Here is a 17,292-nt window from a genome sequence, read left to right as displayed (position 1 = left end):
CAATTGAACTAAAAATTAGGTCATTACTTTATTCTTGTTTTTTAAATGAAAAAATAAACCATTGTTATATGAAAACTGGTTGGTTTATTTTATCCCTACTATAAAATATAGATTTAACATCCATAGGTTACCATCGTTTTTTTATAAAACCGATGTTAACAAAAATACGGTGACATAATTGTAAATAACGTGAGTTTGTTAACATTGATTTTTCATCAAACCAATGTTAACACACTTTTAAAAAACCGATGTTAACATGACTTCATTATATAACATCAATTGTTTGAAAAATCGATGTTAGGAAATGATAAGTTAATATCGGTTTTTTTTAGTGAAAACCGATGTTGAACCTACATTTAAAAATATATGAACACGAGTCCTATTTTCTCGCGCTCTCTTCTTCTCCATCTCAGCTCCCTCTTTGCTTTTTTGTCTCTCGCAACATTGTGTCTTCGCACTCCGATATTGACATCTTCTACCACCGTTACATCTAGCATCTCTATCATGTACCTCTCTTTCTCTTTCTATTTGGTTGTTGTCGTCGTCATTTCTGTCGCCACCGCCTTCCCTGCCACGGCAGCGTCGGCCTGAGCCAACTAGGACATGTTTTTGTGAAGCTCTATGTTGAGCATTGCCAATGCCAGAAAAAGACTTTCTTGTTTTCGTGCCATCATATAAGTTAATCATAGAAAGCTTCCATTGTGACATTCAAGTTTGAATTGCTTCTAATCATCAATTTAATGATGAAAGTGGAGGCAGTAGGGAGGTGGAGGAAGGAAGTGCAGCGACAGAGAGAAAAGGAAGGCAAGGAATGACAAGGGGAGAGAGAAAGTAAGGCTATGATATGATAAAAGAGTGTAGAAGAGGAACAATGAGAGGGGTGGAGGAAAAGATGGGAGTGGTGTAAGGATAAAAAAGACTGAGAGCAGTTAAGTTATTAGAATGTGAAACCAAATTTGATGCATGATTTGTTAGTAAGTATGTGTTTTTTTCATAGTGTGCTTTTTTTTTTCAAAAGACAGTTTTTATTTTAATTTTTTTAACTGGTTTTTCTATTTGTTTTAATTTGTGTTAATTTTTTGTTTTACTAATATATATATATATATATATATATATATATATTAATTTATAAAAATATAATTTATCTACAATAGTATTTTTTTAAAAATAATTAAGTTTAACTAGAATAGGTGACTTAGATAAATAAACAAGTATTCATGTGTATGATGTTTTATCGATTGACTATTAGTTAGTCCCTAAATATAAATTTGTGGGTTAAATATGAATTTTAATAACAATAAATAAATTTTAATTTTTTCATAGAATGATTAAAATATTTTTTAAACAAATGGAAATGAAAAGAAAATGGAAAAAATAATATAGTATTAATAATTTTATTTTTTTCTTTTTATTTTGATTTCAAAATTTTTTGTAGATGTAGTGCTATTTTGCATTATTGAAGAAAAAAGCCTCAGTAAACATCATAATCCTTTGGGACTAGCAAGATTAAAATAGAGAATCTTTAAAAAAAAAAAAAAGTAACAACAGAATTTCAATGATGAATTGCAAGTTTATTCTAAAAAAGTAACAACAAATAGTTTGCACAATGACTACATAGATTCATCACGCATTAGATCAATGATCTCATCATGCGTTCTTGGTTTGTGCACCAATGCAAGGATTTCATCTCGAGAACACCCAAAAGTTGCATTCAACTCAATTGGACCTTTGTTACTAAATTCTAAGTGAAAACGTTTTGCTCACATCATTGTTGCATTTAAGCTCCTTACAGTCGTATTCAACACAACCATCATCTACGTAGATTGGTTGACAGTAAAAAAAGATTTATTAAAACTCTGCAACCTCCATTAGCGTCAAAAATTGTTTTCCTTAAGGCATCAAGTGACATGTCCTCACTTCTTGTGATGACTTTAGGATCACTAGGGCATTCAAACACTATCCCTTCGTATGACGAAATCATGTCACCATCGCAATACACAAGAGTGGATACACTCTTCATGTTTTAAGCAATAGGGACAATATTAGACAAAGGTGTTTAGTTGCATCTAACTCCTACTGTTATATATATTAGGTGATTAAGTGTTCTCCCGTTACTCATAGCAACGGATGAGGTCGCATCGACAATATATGCATTGTTCAAACACATCGTCTCGAAACAAGCAATATGAGGATTAAATCGTCTCGAAAAAATCAATGTTCAGTTAATTCATATCAGAAAAATGCAATGCTTAGTCAATTAATGCATTGTTCAGTGTTCATTCAATTAACAAGGGTAAACTGACAATGATCATAATAAGACATAATTAACATGGGCAATTAATGTCGTCTATGTCCATCAATTCTACATCTAGGAGGTTGCCTATTTCTTGTTGACTGTCAATGTACTTGTCCATGTTCTTGTGGTTGAAGTTGTTCATCAGGAACAACAAGTTGCTCTTCCTAGACGAAGTCATCAGTGGAAGAATTGTTGGAAATACTTTGGTGAAAGGATGCAAATAAAGGTATGAACATATTTTGCATGTACAGATAAGCAGACTCTGATGTTCGAAGATTTGTACCTATGAGGTTGCTCATAAAGTCTTATTTGCTAGCATTGAAGAACTACAAATTATACCCATAATCTTCTTGATGACGATGAGGTTGTGGCGTAAATTCACATGATTGAGGATATGGTTGTAGTCCTTCATCATGCATGCTAGCAACATCTGGTGGGCTTTGTTGTGGAGGATGTTATTTAGTTTTCATGTATGGAGCTGAGCGAGATGTGGTGGCAACGTTCGGATGAGTTGTAAACCGTGTTAGACAAAATTTTAAATTTTCTTAGTACCAATTCATGTAGTGACTCATATGTTCAATATTTCCTAGAATAGGTTGGCTGATTAACACATATTTGCATCTTTCCTTTCAAATTGCAATTCGTTATTGATGTTCCTCTGCCAATTGGTATCACCATGTTCTTTCATGTCAGTTTGAAGGATTTTGTCAAGATTATGCGGTAAATTTGGTATGTTTTGACAAGGTCCAAATTAGAGCATGACCTTATTAGTTTCCTGCCACACTACCACTGGGAAATAGATTAAAGCGACACAAGCACTCCATATTTTGGAATCCTTGTGTGCATGTTTTGGCATAAATGACTCAAACCCTCTATAAAGAATCCAATGGAATTGAAAAATAACTTTTATTAATAATTTTAAGAACAGTGGAATTGACATTTGAATAAATAAAACAAAAACTAAATGATTTAACCTCCTTGTTATGCATGTTGTCAAATATTGACCTGTAGCAAATAACATTACCACGTGGGATTCCAGAAAACTATAGTCCTTTGCCACTCCATCTAGTGAAATGTAATATGTTGGTTTCAAATACATTACCAAAAATGAACTTTGTTCGAGTTAGAAATTTTTGTTTACCTAATTGCAAGTGGATATGACAGTTGGCACTCTACCCTTGGTCGAATGAATAACATGCGATACCGTGCCCAAGATTGCAACAATACTATACATCCTCCCATTTTTTTAGGATGTGGGATAAATTTCTTTACATATTTCTTTGTACAAATGTTCTAAACATGCTAAACCCCAGTTGTACCAGTCAAGCCAATCAAGATCTGCTAATAGAGGTAGATACATTAGGTGAATTCTTTTCGCTGACTTGTCTGGCATCAACACCCTACCAATCAATCCTAAAATATATGCTCTATAATGGGTTTCTAATTATTGTGGTGTGGGTTCTTCTTGGAAAGTTAACATGTTTTCTTTTAACCATTTTAGTTTAAGTGTTGATCCCATTAATGCATTCTTTGGGGGGAACAACACCTATATATTATGTGCACATATGTTCCTAATCATAATATGTTGGGCTAGTAATTGATTTTCCATCAACGCGTAAACCCAGTTGAAGAGCAACATCTTCCAAGGTGATTGTGCATTCACCAACATGAAGATGAAACGTGTGTGATTCAAGTCTCCACTTTCAACCAAAGCAGTCACTAAAGTGTCATCGATTTTAATTTGTCCAAGCTTTACAACATCTGAAAACCCAACTTGGACCAACAAAGATTCAATTATGGGATTTGGAGAAGGCAATGCTTGAGCATACGACTGGATTACATCATATGTTACCCTCAAAAATCAAAATAATAACAACATCAATATTTGTAAATCATAACATAATTAACATTCAATTAAACAAAATGTATTGCATACTTCTCCAAATCTCTGAAGGTGTTGTTTCCAAAGAAAAGGAGTAGTTGTAGATTCCATGGTTTAGGCTTTAGTACTGTCGTCAAGAAAAAGTTAAAGAGGAATATATGAAAATGAGAGAAAGTGAGTCTGTGAGTTAGTGTATATGATGACAATACATGCATTGTATTTATAGAAAAATTTAACAGTAACATAATTCATTCAGTGGGATCTTGGCTGTTGATTTTGTTGATGAGATATTGGTCGTTCAACGTACGTTGCTTCAATTGGTGATATCTAGGTCATTAATTTTTTCGATGGGATCTTGGTTGTTCAACGGGTGTTGCTTCAATCAGTGATATCTAGGTCGTTCATTTTGTCAATGGGATCTTGACCATTTTGAAGCATATGTGACAAGTCATTAAACATTATAAATATAGTTTGCACTAAGGTAGTCTGATCCATCACCTCAATCAAGAACCTTACTACTACCCTAAACCAAGACTTGATCATCAATCAATGTGATTGTATATTACAATGACACCAACACAACAACTAACATGGTTCAGCGCTTGTAAGTGGTTCACCAAAGATCGTTCAACTTGATAACAAAATGTCACTTGATGCCTCGAAACAAACTATTGGAAACAAGATTAATCTTTTGACTCTATTTCTTTTTTTTTTGTTCCGGTATCAAAATATTTTATAGTTTTTATGCGAATAATTTTAATAGGTTTTTAGTCACTATTGTTAGTTACTACTGGGTTTCTGGTAAAACTACTAAAAAATGAAGATATAAGGAATAAAAACATGTTTATTTTCTTATTCATATTTTTCCAAATAAGCGATTTTAGTTTTTCTATTTTTTAACTGAGATATTTCATCACTCACTTTTAAAAAGAATTTCAAATCTTCAAAAAATAATAAAACAAAAAATATGAAGAAAAATTAACAATAACATATGCAAAATAATATTATTCTCACTTTAAAAAAGCATAAATATAGATAATTAAAAAAGAAATTAAAACAAATACAAAAAATATAAAAAAAAACTAGTTATGAAATCGATATCCTAGGAATCGATTTCATAACATAGTTTTGAAGAAAAAAACAACAACATTATGAAATCGGTTCCCATAACGCGCATTAAAAAAAATTATTGTTCACGTTGAGAAATCGATTCTTGGAAAATCAATTTCTCAACGTGAACAGTAAAGTGTATCATTTGTGTAAATATTTTTTCACTAATATTATTTGGTTAAATATTTATTTTTGTATATTAAATAGGTAAAAAATTATATTTTTTAAGGATATTCATTTTAAAAATATATTATAATATTAAATATTATACTATATACTATAGTATAATATTTAATATTATAATCTAATATTTATGATATATATATATATATATATATATATATATATTATACGTATATTATTTTATATATGCGCATATGATATAAACTACAAACAAATATTGCAAATTCAATGTGTTTATTGAAATACAGAGAGATAAGATTAAATAAATCATTGTTTTTTTTTTCAAATGATCATGTCGGTCAATTACTATTTTTTCGGTTATTAAAGAGAGAGAAGCGGGGATATATGGTAATTTATGGTTTTGGGACATATTCTTATAAAATTAAACATAGAACAAAATTATTTGTCATGTTCAATACCATAATTTTTAACAAATCAAATGGACATCAAAAGGAGAGAACGAAGACTCTTACATTGGTATGAAGGTGGCTTGACCCCAAATAGGTCTGATAGCTTACTTGCATATGTGCAAACACATGAAGAGAAAATGTAACATATTTATGTCAAAAAGAAAAAAAAACGTAACACATATTGCATGAAGTATATTAAATTAAGCAAAAGAATATTTAACCAAAGTGTAAGATTAGAAGAGAGCATAATAACAATATTTTGCACTGGAAAAGGAGTGATGGAGTGTGAAACCTCTGTTATGGTTTCTGAAGAGAATTCAAAGGAGGAAGATGATCTTCTACTTCAGAGCATAAGAAAAGTTAAAAGGAAAGCTAATGAAAAGGAGATTCCACTGGAAAGGGAAGTAGAGTACAAAAAGATAGGGGGAGAGGAGAACTATCCTTACAAAGAAAAGTTTCTTTCAAGTGAAGGGGCGATTCCATTTTCTGCCTTTGATGGTGGATGTTATGGTATTCCGAACAAGGATATTCTACCATCACCAATATCAAAGGAAGATAAGGAGAGATTTCAGGAGGTTCCTATCTCTGATAAGGAATTTATTGATTGGTGTAAGCCTTAGAAGGGTTCTCTCATAGTGATAGTGTTAGGGAAGAAGATGGGTTTCTATCATCTAGAGGCAAAGTTGAAATGTGATTGGGCAAGGAAAGTGTAACACCCCATTTTTCGTAAAATAAATTTAAAAAGATTTTATTTAAAAATAAAGAGTTTTAGAAAAAAAAAATGAGCTTTTTGTAATTAAATAAATAAGGAGAAATAGTTTTATTAATTAAAATAATGGTTTTAAGGTAAATAAAATAAATATGTGTTTTTAGAAAATTAAAATGATGTTTTATTTATTTAATTAATAGGGAGTAAAATAGAACTCTTTTTTATGAAATAATAAAATAAAGAAAAATAGAGTAAATAATAAGCTCAAAGTACCCTAACTATAAATGAGACATATTAGGTCAGTTTTTACATTTACGATAAGTTTATACGCTCTCTCTTTCTCCCAAATTCGTTCTCTCTTATTCTCCCCAAAACCCTCTCCTTTTCCCGCATACACTCAAACCTGTCCTAGTAAAACTACAATCTCGAACTCATTAAATGTTGGATCATCTTAAAATTTGGACACCACCTTCGAAACTCATTTTCTCACGTTTTCACCATTGGGATTTGCAAAATAATGTCTGTGGAGGTGAAATTGAGGCTTCAATCCCTTCTCTTTCTCTCTAACACTTGGAAACCCTAACAGAGCAACTAGAGGAAAACCTTGAGAAATCATAGAAAAACACTATAGACACTCTTGTTGTTGCTGGACTACACACATGAGCCTACTTAGAGGTAAGGGATGAGTTACTCACACTTGGGGATTAAAATGAACAAGTATAAGGATCCCTAGAGGATCAATTTTGGGTTATTTTGGACAGTTTTATTGATGTAACTCCATGTGGAGCTTGAAGGCCTTGGATCTTCTTCATCAATGGAGTCCTTTGCTTCTTGAAGATCAATGACAGCGGAATGGGAAGAAAGAAAGATGATTGGAGATGCCACTTCAAGGAGAAGATAAGTCAAGAACAAGTTCACCACCATAGGCAGCCATGGATAAGAGCTTGAAGGTAGGAGAAGATGAGTGGAATGAGAAAAAGAGAAAGAGCACGAAATTTTATGCCTCAAATGAGGTCTAAAATTTGAAGTGTAACTCTCAAATGATCAAAGTTGAAAAAAATGCACACACAAGGTCTCTATTTATAGCCTAAGTGTCACACAAAATTGGAAGGAAATTTGAATTTCTATTCAAATTTAACTTGAATTTGAATTTGTGAAGCCAAATTTGGAGCCAAAATTTCACTAATTATGATTAGTGAATTTTGGTTATGGTTCATCCCAATAATCTAATCGAAGATCAAGTCCAAGATTCTCCACTAGGTGTGCTTAGGTGTCATGAGGCATGTAAAGCATGAAAGACATGCACAAAGTGTGACTATATGATGTGGCAATGGGGTGTAGCAAGCAAATGCTCACCTCTCCCTTAGGAAGATCCAAAATTTAATTGGATTGGGATTCTCCGAATTCAATTAAATTTCTCTCTCAACACACACACATCAAATAGTGCACTTAATGCATGTAAAATTACAAAACTACCCCTAATACAAAAACTAGTCTAGGTGGCCTAAAATACAAGGGCTGAAAAATCCTACATTACTAGGGCACCTTCCCTACACTATGGAGCCCTAAATACAAGACCCAAAAATAATGAAACCCTAATCTAATATGTACAAAGATAAGTGGGCTCATACTTAGCCCATGGGCCAAAAATCTACCCTAAGGCTTATGAGAATCCTAGGGCCTTCTTCAGCAACTCTGGCCTAATCTTCTTGGAGTCTTCTATCCAATGCCATTGAGGGGTAGGATTGCATCATTCCCTCACCCTTGAAAAGGATTTGACCTTAAATCAAGAGATTCTTGAAACTCTGGGCTTCTTTTCTCGACACTTGTAAAAAGAATAAAAACATATATGTTAGTGGTGTTGGGTATGTTAGAGTAGGTAAGGTCTGAAAACCCCTTTCTTGACCATTTTCCCATGAGGGAACATGGTTCCTCACCAACTCAACGAGTGGTGCTACAAGTATAGATAAATATGGGACAATCCTTTACTTGATGGAAGTTTGCTTTAGAAGCTTCTATGGAGGCTGGATCTTTGAGCTTCAATGAGGTCCTTCAATGGTGATTTTCAACCATGGAGATATAGCGAAAGATAAAGGAGAAGAGGTGAGAGGATGCGCCATCAACTAGGGAATAAGCCATGGAAGGAGGAGCTTCACCACCAAGAGAGTGCCTTGGATAAGAAACTTAGAAATGAAGCTTCAATGGAGGAAAAGAATGAGAGAGGGAGGGGGGGCACGAAATTGAAGGAGATAAAGAGGGAGAGAAGTTGAACTGTGAAGTGTGTCTCACAATACTCTCATTCATCAAAGTTTGTTAAGTCATGGAAACCCCAAATTTCCCTTATACTTGGTGGAGTGGGCCACTCTGGAATGACCTTTATTCTCTTAGGGTCTGTGGGAACCCCTTGATTACTATTTAAAAAATTAAGGAAAGTAATGCAATATAACGTACCTTTTTTTATATTTTCATGTTGATTACTCCTACCAAAAAGTATGACAAACCTAAGGTGTCCCATATGAACACCTAGGTTTGTATTGAAACAAAAAATAAGAACAAACCTACCTAATGAGTCCCTATGTATGTGAATCATGAAGATGTTGGATGCATGCATGATTTTACAAAAGAGGGTTGCACCACTCAACACATTCATCATACCACCTATCATAGGGATTTGGTGCCTCATAATACATATTTTGGGCACCAACAAAGCACAAGGATTCAAGCTCTTACGAATCAAACCATCATCCAACAACTCCTTTACTTGAAGAATAATCTCAAGCCCAAGAGGTGTGGCAGTGCTAACAAGTGTCTTTTTACAAAAGAGAAGATGTGGAGGTTGTCTAAGAGGGGAAGTTTCTTTAATGTTTGTCTTTATTGCAAAATGAATTTCCTTCTTAGCTAACCTCTTGGAGGAGACACTTACCTCTTTACACTCCTCCTTAACCATTAAAGGTTGTCCTTCTTCTTGGGGGTAGATTTCTTCAGTAGATTCTTCCCCTTTTGCTTCTTCACTTTCACTAGAGGAAGGTGAAGTAGTAGCCTCATCTTAGCTACTATAAATGTCTTGGCCCCTCATAATCATGGTTTTCTTGGTGGGGCATTGAGAAGTAATGTGTCCTCTTCCAAGACATTTAAAGAACTTTATAAAGCTAGTCTTCTCTTTCATGCTAGCCTTAGGGGGTTGCTTTTCTATTGTCTTCCCCTTATCATCTTTGGGCTTAGAAGGTGCCGCCCCTAAGATGCCTTGACCTTGGTCTTTCTTTGGATAAGAGTGAGGGCGATAAGATTTTGAAGTAGACTTCCTTTTAAGTTGTTGCTCTATCCTTATTTCCCAATCTAAGTAAGCCTCTACATTGTCCTTCCCATGGAAGTATGAGAGGTTAATGTTAGCCTCTTGATGCTTTCTTTCCTTTTCTATCCTATGGGAGTGAGGTCTAAGATGTGACCTATGCCTTCCTTCATAATAGTCATGAAGTTCTTCACTTAGGCTCTTGCAAGGGTCATGACTACTATAGGAGACATGTTTTTCTTTTCTTAATTCTTTTAGTATTTTTCTTCTTTCTTCTTCCCTTATTTGTTCTCTCTCATCTTGATTTATTTCTACCCTCTCTTTCCATTTTTCTTTTCTTTCTAGTTTTTCTTTCCATAAATTTAGGGAACTCAACTCATCTAAGATTCTAGATAGAGGGTAATTATGACTAGTACCCTCACCATTAACAATAGATGAATGATGACTCATGTTGGTTCCTAAGTTGTGGTTCTTTCTTGTTGGGGGTTTGCAAAAGGTAAAAGCTAGGGTTCAAAAGAACTTAAGATAAGTGTGATAATCAAGAAGAAAGTATTATGCAATAACAAGATAAACTAGGCGTCACTAGTAAATAAAATAAGCTATGAAAGTAAGCAAGAAATTAAAGTGCAAGAAATGTAAACTAGGCGGATCCTAAGAGTGTTTGGATGAATACATTTAAGGTTCCCAACAAAACACTCACTATCCTAAGGGAAAAATTGCCTAAAATTATTACACATAAATGGAAGTTACGTAACCTATTGGAGGCTCCCAACACACTTCCAATGAAAGACCTTTTTGTTACAAAATTTGAAAGCAATTAAGGTAAGTAAATTGCCAATTACAAAGTTACAAAAAAGTCCTCAATGTTGTGGTTGTTCTCTCTTTGGTGTTTCACTCAATTTGGAGTGCTCCTTAGTCCAATAGCTCTTAAGGTGGTTGGCCCCTTGCTTCTTGACTCAAATTCTTCAAGGGATGACACCAATTCTCCTTTCCAATTTCCTATATGACAACTCACAAACAAGGAAAAAAAAAGACAAGCAATAACCAAAGACCAAAAAATTAAATGAAAGCTAAACCAATAGATTTTTAACAAGACAAATTTTCAAGGATTATTCAACAATTAAAGCAATGAAAAGCACATAAAAGCAAGCTAAAACTCAAAGAGAAACCTAGAATGACTTTAGAGTATAGTAAAAAAAACTAAAAAAAAACTCAAGAAACCTCTAGTTTTGGCACTTGTTTCCACACTAATTTTCAATTGAAATTTCAGAACTAATATTGGTATAAAATAGGCACCAATTATAGAACAAATTTTGAGTCAAAATAACAAACACACTTCTCTTTCACTTTTCTTTCTGGACACTAATTTTCCTGCCAACTTGTGTGATTTTTCTCATTTTTTACTTTTATCCAAATCACTTGGTTCTTTATTTATAATTTTTTCCAGATGTGTAGAAAATTCCGTAAAAATTTCATCTCAAAATTCGAAGTATTAAAGCCATGGTGGAGTTAAGAACATAGTGTGCCAAAACTAACAGCAACCAGAATTTCAACCTAGAAATCAAGAGTAGTGTTTATGTTGCTTAAGGCTTGGATAGTTATAATTTGTGTTGGCTTATGCTCAATTGTCTTGAATAACACAATTCAAGAGAGCTTAAGACTTATTTTGATTCACAAATCCAGACACAACTTAGCACCACAACTCAATTTCTTCATAGACATCATATAGGAAACTTAGAAAACAAAAAAAGTTCAACAACAAGACTACTTCTAGGAATTGATTTAGAACATGTTATGAACTAAATAAGATGCATGAATTAGACTCAAAATTCAAATGATAGGCTAAGAATTGCAAGAATACACAAACAAATATATCTAGCATTCAATCAACAAAATCAAAATTGAACACAAACTTAGAACATAATGTGATAATTATTATGACTAAACATGACTCTAAGACAGCATGAATGAAGTGATTTACACTTAGATTTTTGTGTTTTCTTTTATAATCAATATTTTGAAAGAAAATTGAGATCTAAAGGTTCAAAACAAGAAGATTATGCCTGAAAAATGATAGAACCTAAAATCAACACAGAAACATGATTCAAGAGTAGATCTATAAAATTTGAACCATAGAAATGCAAGAACAAGTGTAGATCTAAGATTTAATCGGTTTATTTTTTTGAATCTACTCTAAACAACACCAAACCACATGAAAATGGAGGAGATACATGGAGAAGAAGATGAAGAACAAGGAATTAAAGTGAAGTGACCAAACAAAAAGATAGAGGAAGCAAAAGAACATTACCTAAATAAAGATGCTCTGATACCACATGATGTAGCCCCATGTGGAGCTTGTAGGCCTTGGATCTTCTTCATTAATGGAGTCCTTTGCTTCTTGAAGATCAATGGTAGTGGAATGGAGAAGGAAGAAAGATGATTGGAGACACCACTTTAAGGAGAAAATGAGTCAAGAACAAGCTCACCACCACAGGAAATCATGGATAAGAGCTTGGAGGTAGGAGAAGATGAGTGGAGGGAAAAAGAGAGAAAGAACACGAAATTTTATGCCTCAAATGAGGTCTGAACTTTGAAGTGTAGTTCTCAAATGATCAAAGTTGAAAAAATACACACACAAGGCCTTTATTTATAGCCTAAGTGTCACACAAAATTGGAGGGAAATTTGAATTTCTATTCAAATTTCACTTGAATTTGAATTTGAATTTGTAGAGCCAAATTTGGAGCCAAAATTTCACTAATTATGATTAGTGACTTTTAGCTATGGTTCAGCCCACTAATCCAAGATCAAGTCCAAGATTCTCCACTAAATGTGCTTAGGTGTCATGAGGCATGTAAAGCATGAAGGACATGCACAAAGTGTGACTATATGACGTGGCAATGAGGTGTAGCAAGCAAATTCTCACCTCCCCCTAAGGAAGGTCCAAAATTTAATAGGATTGGGCTTCTCCAAGTTCAATTAAATTTCTATCCCAACACACACATCAAATAGTGCACTTAATGAATGAGAACTTACAAAACTACCCCTAATACAAAAACTAGTCTAGGTGCCTTAAAATACACGGGCTGAAAAATCCTACATTACTAGGGTACCCTCCCTACACTATGGAGCCCTAAATACAAGGCGCAAAAATAATCAAACCCTAATCTAATATGTACAAAGATAAGTGGACTCATACTTAGCTCATGGACCAAAAATCTACCCTAAGGCTTTTGAGAACCCTATGGCCTTCTTCAACAGCTCTGGCATAATCTTTTTGGAGTCTTCTATCTAATGCCCTTGGGGGTAGGATTGCATCATTTATGAAATTTAATTTTTTTCTTATGCTTTTATTTGCAAATTGACTATGTTTGACAGACCAATTGATGTCCCGATGCGAAATTGTTGTAAAATTGATATGTTCTTGTGTTGAGTATGAACCCTAGAAATTGAGGCTTTTTCTAATTAGCGTGAAATCATGAAATTAAGTAAGGAGAGATTTATCATTAGAGGGAGTGAGGAATTGATTTTGTATTTTCCCCTTTTCTAACTTTTTAGGGTTTTTCTTATATAGTTTGGAATTAATATTATAATTGAAATTGACCAAAGATTCCTAGTAGATTGTATGGTGTATTCTTAGATAATATATATGAATTTATGTATACTTATTTTTACATTTATATACATATATATATATATATGTGTGTGTGTGTGTGTGTGTGTGTGTGTGTGTGTGTGTGTGTGTGTGTGTGTTTTAAAAATATTTGAAATTAACTCATCTTAATAATATCATATTAGGCATGTTAGTTTGGAAATGTATTTTCAATGGCAACTTTAGTTACTATATAAATATTTACTTATAATAATTCTTTTTATATGTATAATCGAGTCCAGTAGATTTGCTTTCTATTTTTTTATATATATTTGAATTGTTTAAACTTATGCCATGTTTCATGTTAGTTACATGTATATATATAAATGTATGGTAATGTGTTCATATAATTATTTGGAATTGGTGCATTGAAAGCTTACTTTGAAATTCATAATCCAATATGATGTGTTGCAATTCATGATATGGTATGATGTGTGCTAGTTTTATATATATAGATTTAGCTATATATTTATTTATATTAATATTTGATGTAAATAATATTGTAGTGTGGTTATAGTATGATTCCGAAAATTATTCAAGTTTTGGAGTTTGAGAATATTATGGTTAGATTTGATGTACATGTGTATGTTGTACCTTATGAATATTGTTATGAAGATGTATAAATAAACATGAGGCGTAATGGCATGTCATTTTGGGATTATGAAATTGTGATTAAGATTGAGTATAAGTGGCTTGTTGAGCATATGTTAAATTGTCGAATACACGTAAACATGTGATGATGGATTATGACATTTTGAGATGTTAAATTGTGGACATGGGATATGGTTGTGAATAAGTGTGTGGTTAATACTTTATGTGATATTACTTGTGTTATGAGTTGTGAATTATACAATAACCCGACCGGTGTTTACCTTGAGAAAAGTATTTATGCACGAGATGTTAAAAGGAAAGTGTAGGGTTCCAAGTAATTAGCCTAAGGTGTTAAATTGTAGTGCAATGCGCGAGGTGTTAAAAGGAAAGTGTAGGATACTAAGTTAGGAACCTGAGGTGTTAAATTGTAGCGCAATGTGTTAAATGTGTTTGAAAACAAGTGTGGGATCTTGGGTATTGTATAATTCATGAGCAGTGTCTGCGTGCAAAAATTGTTTTAGGGGTTGGACCTGAATAAGGAAGGTGAGGCCCTAACGGATTCTTCGAAGTCTAGGCCTTGGGGGTAAATACACTCGGTTTGGGTACTTCTTTAAGCCTATGTTGATCCCATATGGTTGGATCATTCTTCCATAACAGAGTGACCCTGACTATTCACCTTATGATTTTACTTACTGAGAGGGACTTGACATGCCCACTGTGTAGCGTGTCTTGTTATCTACTCCTAGGCGCTCTAGTGTTTTTTTTCCACTAACATGGTACCACATTGTATATAGGCTTGAGTCTTGTATAATTGTTTTATAACACCTGTGAATTGTTTATTATGAAATTGGTGAATGTTGTTACATCTTGAGTCGAGTGTGTGATTCATGTGTGATGTGATTGGTGATTGAAAAATGAATTTCAAATGATAAAGCGGTGAAGTGACGAGGATTGTGCTAAGTTGATCTTGTTATACTTATATTATATGTGTGTGTGTGTGTGTGTGTGTGCTTTCGTTTATCTCTACCTATTTAGGAATATGATAACTCACTTCCTATGTGTTGTTTATGTTTGGATCCTGTGATGATCTCGAATCTTAGGCAGTTGACTAAGTGGATGACTTTAAAGAACCTCGTGGTAGAGGACATTGGGATAGCTCTGATAGAATGTGACATTGGGACATTGGTTTCTGTTTCAATTGCATGATGTTCTGAACATGTTATTTTACTTTATTTTATTCCGTTGCTTAACTTGAGTTATTTTATAAACTTGGACGACCTTCTTATTTATATGTATGTCGAGGTAGAGGGTGTCACATAAGGGTCCATAAAAATTATTGATATTCCACTTGCTTATTATCAAGTTTTGTTTACTTCAGATGAGGATTACAATCACACATTCATTAATGGGCCATGGATGATTGTTGATCATTACATTATGGTATAGAGATGGAGACCTTTCTTCTTGGCTAATCCATTAGTGGGAAGGAAATTAGTAGTATGGATACGTATTCCAGAGCTTCTTATTGAACTATTCAATGATCAATTTCTATGGAGGTTGGGATCTACATTGGGGGAGATGCTGAAAATTGATCAAGTGACAACTATTCAATCCAAAGGAAAATTTGCCAGAATTTGCATTGAATTGGATCTTGATAAATCTCTTCAACCAAAAGTTATTGCTAGAGGATATTTATTAAGCATTCAGTATGAAGGACTTCACGCTATTTGTTTCAAATGTGAACATACAATCACATGGAAAATGTGAGTTCATGGAGAGATCAAGTAGAATGTTGAAAAACAGTTACCAAAAGGAACTACGATGGTTGAGAAAAACAACATGGTGGAGATGGAGGAGTGTAGCCAGAATAATGGTGTCCTTGTTAGTCGATGGATACGACTAACTTTTGTGTATAAAACCTGTGTAAATTGTATCAAACTCCTCCAATTTATGGTTATTTTGTATGTTGGATCAAGTGGCCTCGGAATAATTAAGAAGGGGGGTTGAATTAATTATTAATGTGTCTTGACTAATTAAAAAATTATCCTTCTTAATGTTACTAGATTCAACTAGGATTTTACTACTAAGTTAAGAAAGTAAAGAACAGAAACAATAACTTAACCAAAAGTAAAAGCAGCAATCAAAAGTACACAGTAGAAATTAAAGAGTGTAGGGAAGAAGAAGACAAACACAAGATTTTTACTGGTTCGGCCACAACCCGTGCCTACATCCAGTCCCCAAGCAACCAACGGTTCTTGAGATTTCTTTCAACCTTTTAAAATCCTTTACAAGCCAAAGATCCACAAGGAATGTACCCTCCCTTGTTCTCTTTGAAAAACCAAGTGGATGTACCCTCCACTTGAACTAATCCACAAGAGATGTACCCTCTCTTGTTCTCAGTATAACAACCCAAGTAGATGTACCCTCTACTTGTGCCACAAAGGATGTATCCTCCAATGTATTAGGACAAAGAATTCTTAGGCGGTTAATCCCTTGAATTCCCTGTGAGGGGGATACAAAAGATATCTCAGGCGGTTAGTCCTTTGAAATCTTTTGTCAAGAGGGAGAAGGGAAGAAACAAAAGAATTCTCAGGCGGTTAGTCCTTTGAATCTTTTGACAAGAGAAAGAAGTGAATGAAGAAGAAGAGTAGCACAAGTTTTTGGTCAATGAACTTTTCTTGAAAGAGAAGGTATTGAACAAAAAATTTTAGAAAGATGAAGAGAAAATGAATGAAAGAAATATATTATGCATAAAAGGAATCAGTCTTAGTTTTTTGAAATTCGTGCCATGGTCACATATTTATAATCATTTGATGACTCAAGTTAAAGTTTGTGACTCTTGGCAATTTCTTTAAAACTAGTCACCTTTTAAAAATTGTGACTCTTTTGAAAACTAGTCACTTCTAAAGTTGTGACTCTTTTGAAAACTAGTCACTTAAAGGTTGTGACTTTTGAAAAACTCTTCAGAAACAAGTCACTTTAAGAATTGTGACTTTTGGTAATTTATTTTTCGAAATCAATCACTGGTAATCAATTACCATTATAGTGTAATCGATTACATATCAAAAGATGTGACTCTTCATGTTTAAATTTGAAAATCAAAACGTTTAGAAACACTGGTAATCGATTACAAGAATTGTGTAATCGATTACACAAGTTAAAAATGATTTGA

Source organism: Glycine soja, chromosome 16, assembly GCF_004193775.1.
Source record: "Glycine soja cultivar W05 chromosome 16, ASM419377v2, whole genome shotgun sequence".
NCBI classification, from domain to species: Eukaryota; Viridiplantae; Streptophyta; class Magnoliopsida; order Fabales; family Fabaceae; genus Glycine; species Glycine soja.
Note: the sequence above shows the minus strand (reverse complement) of the source record.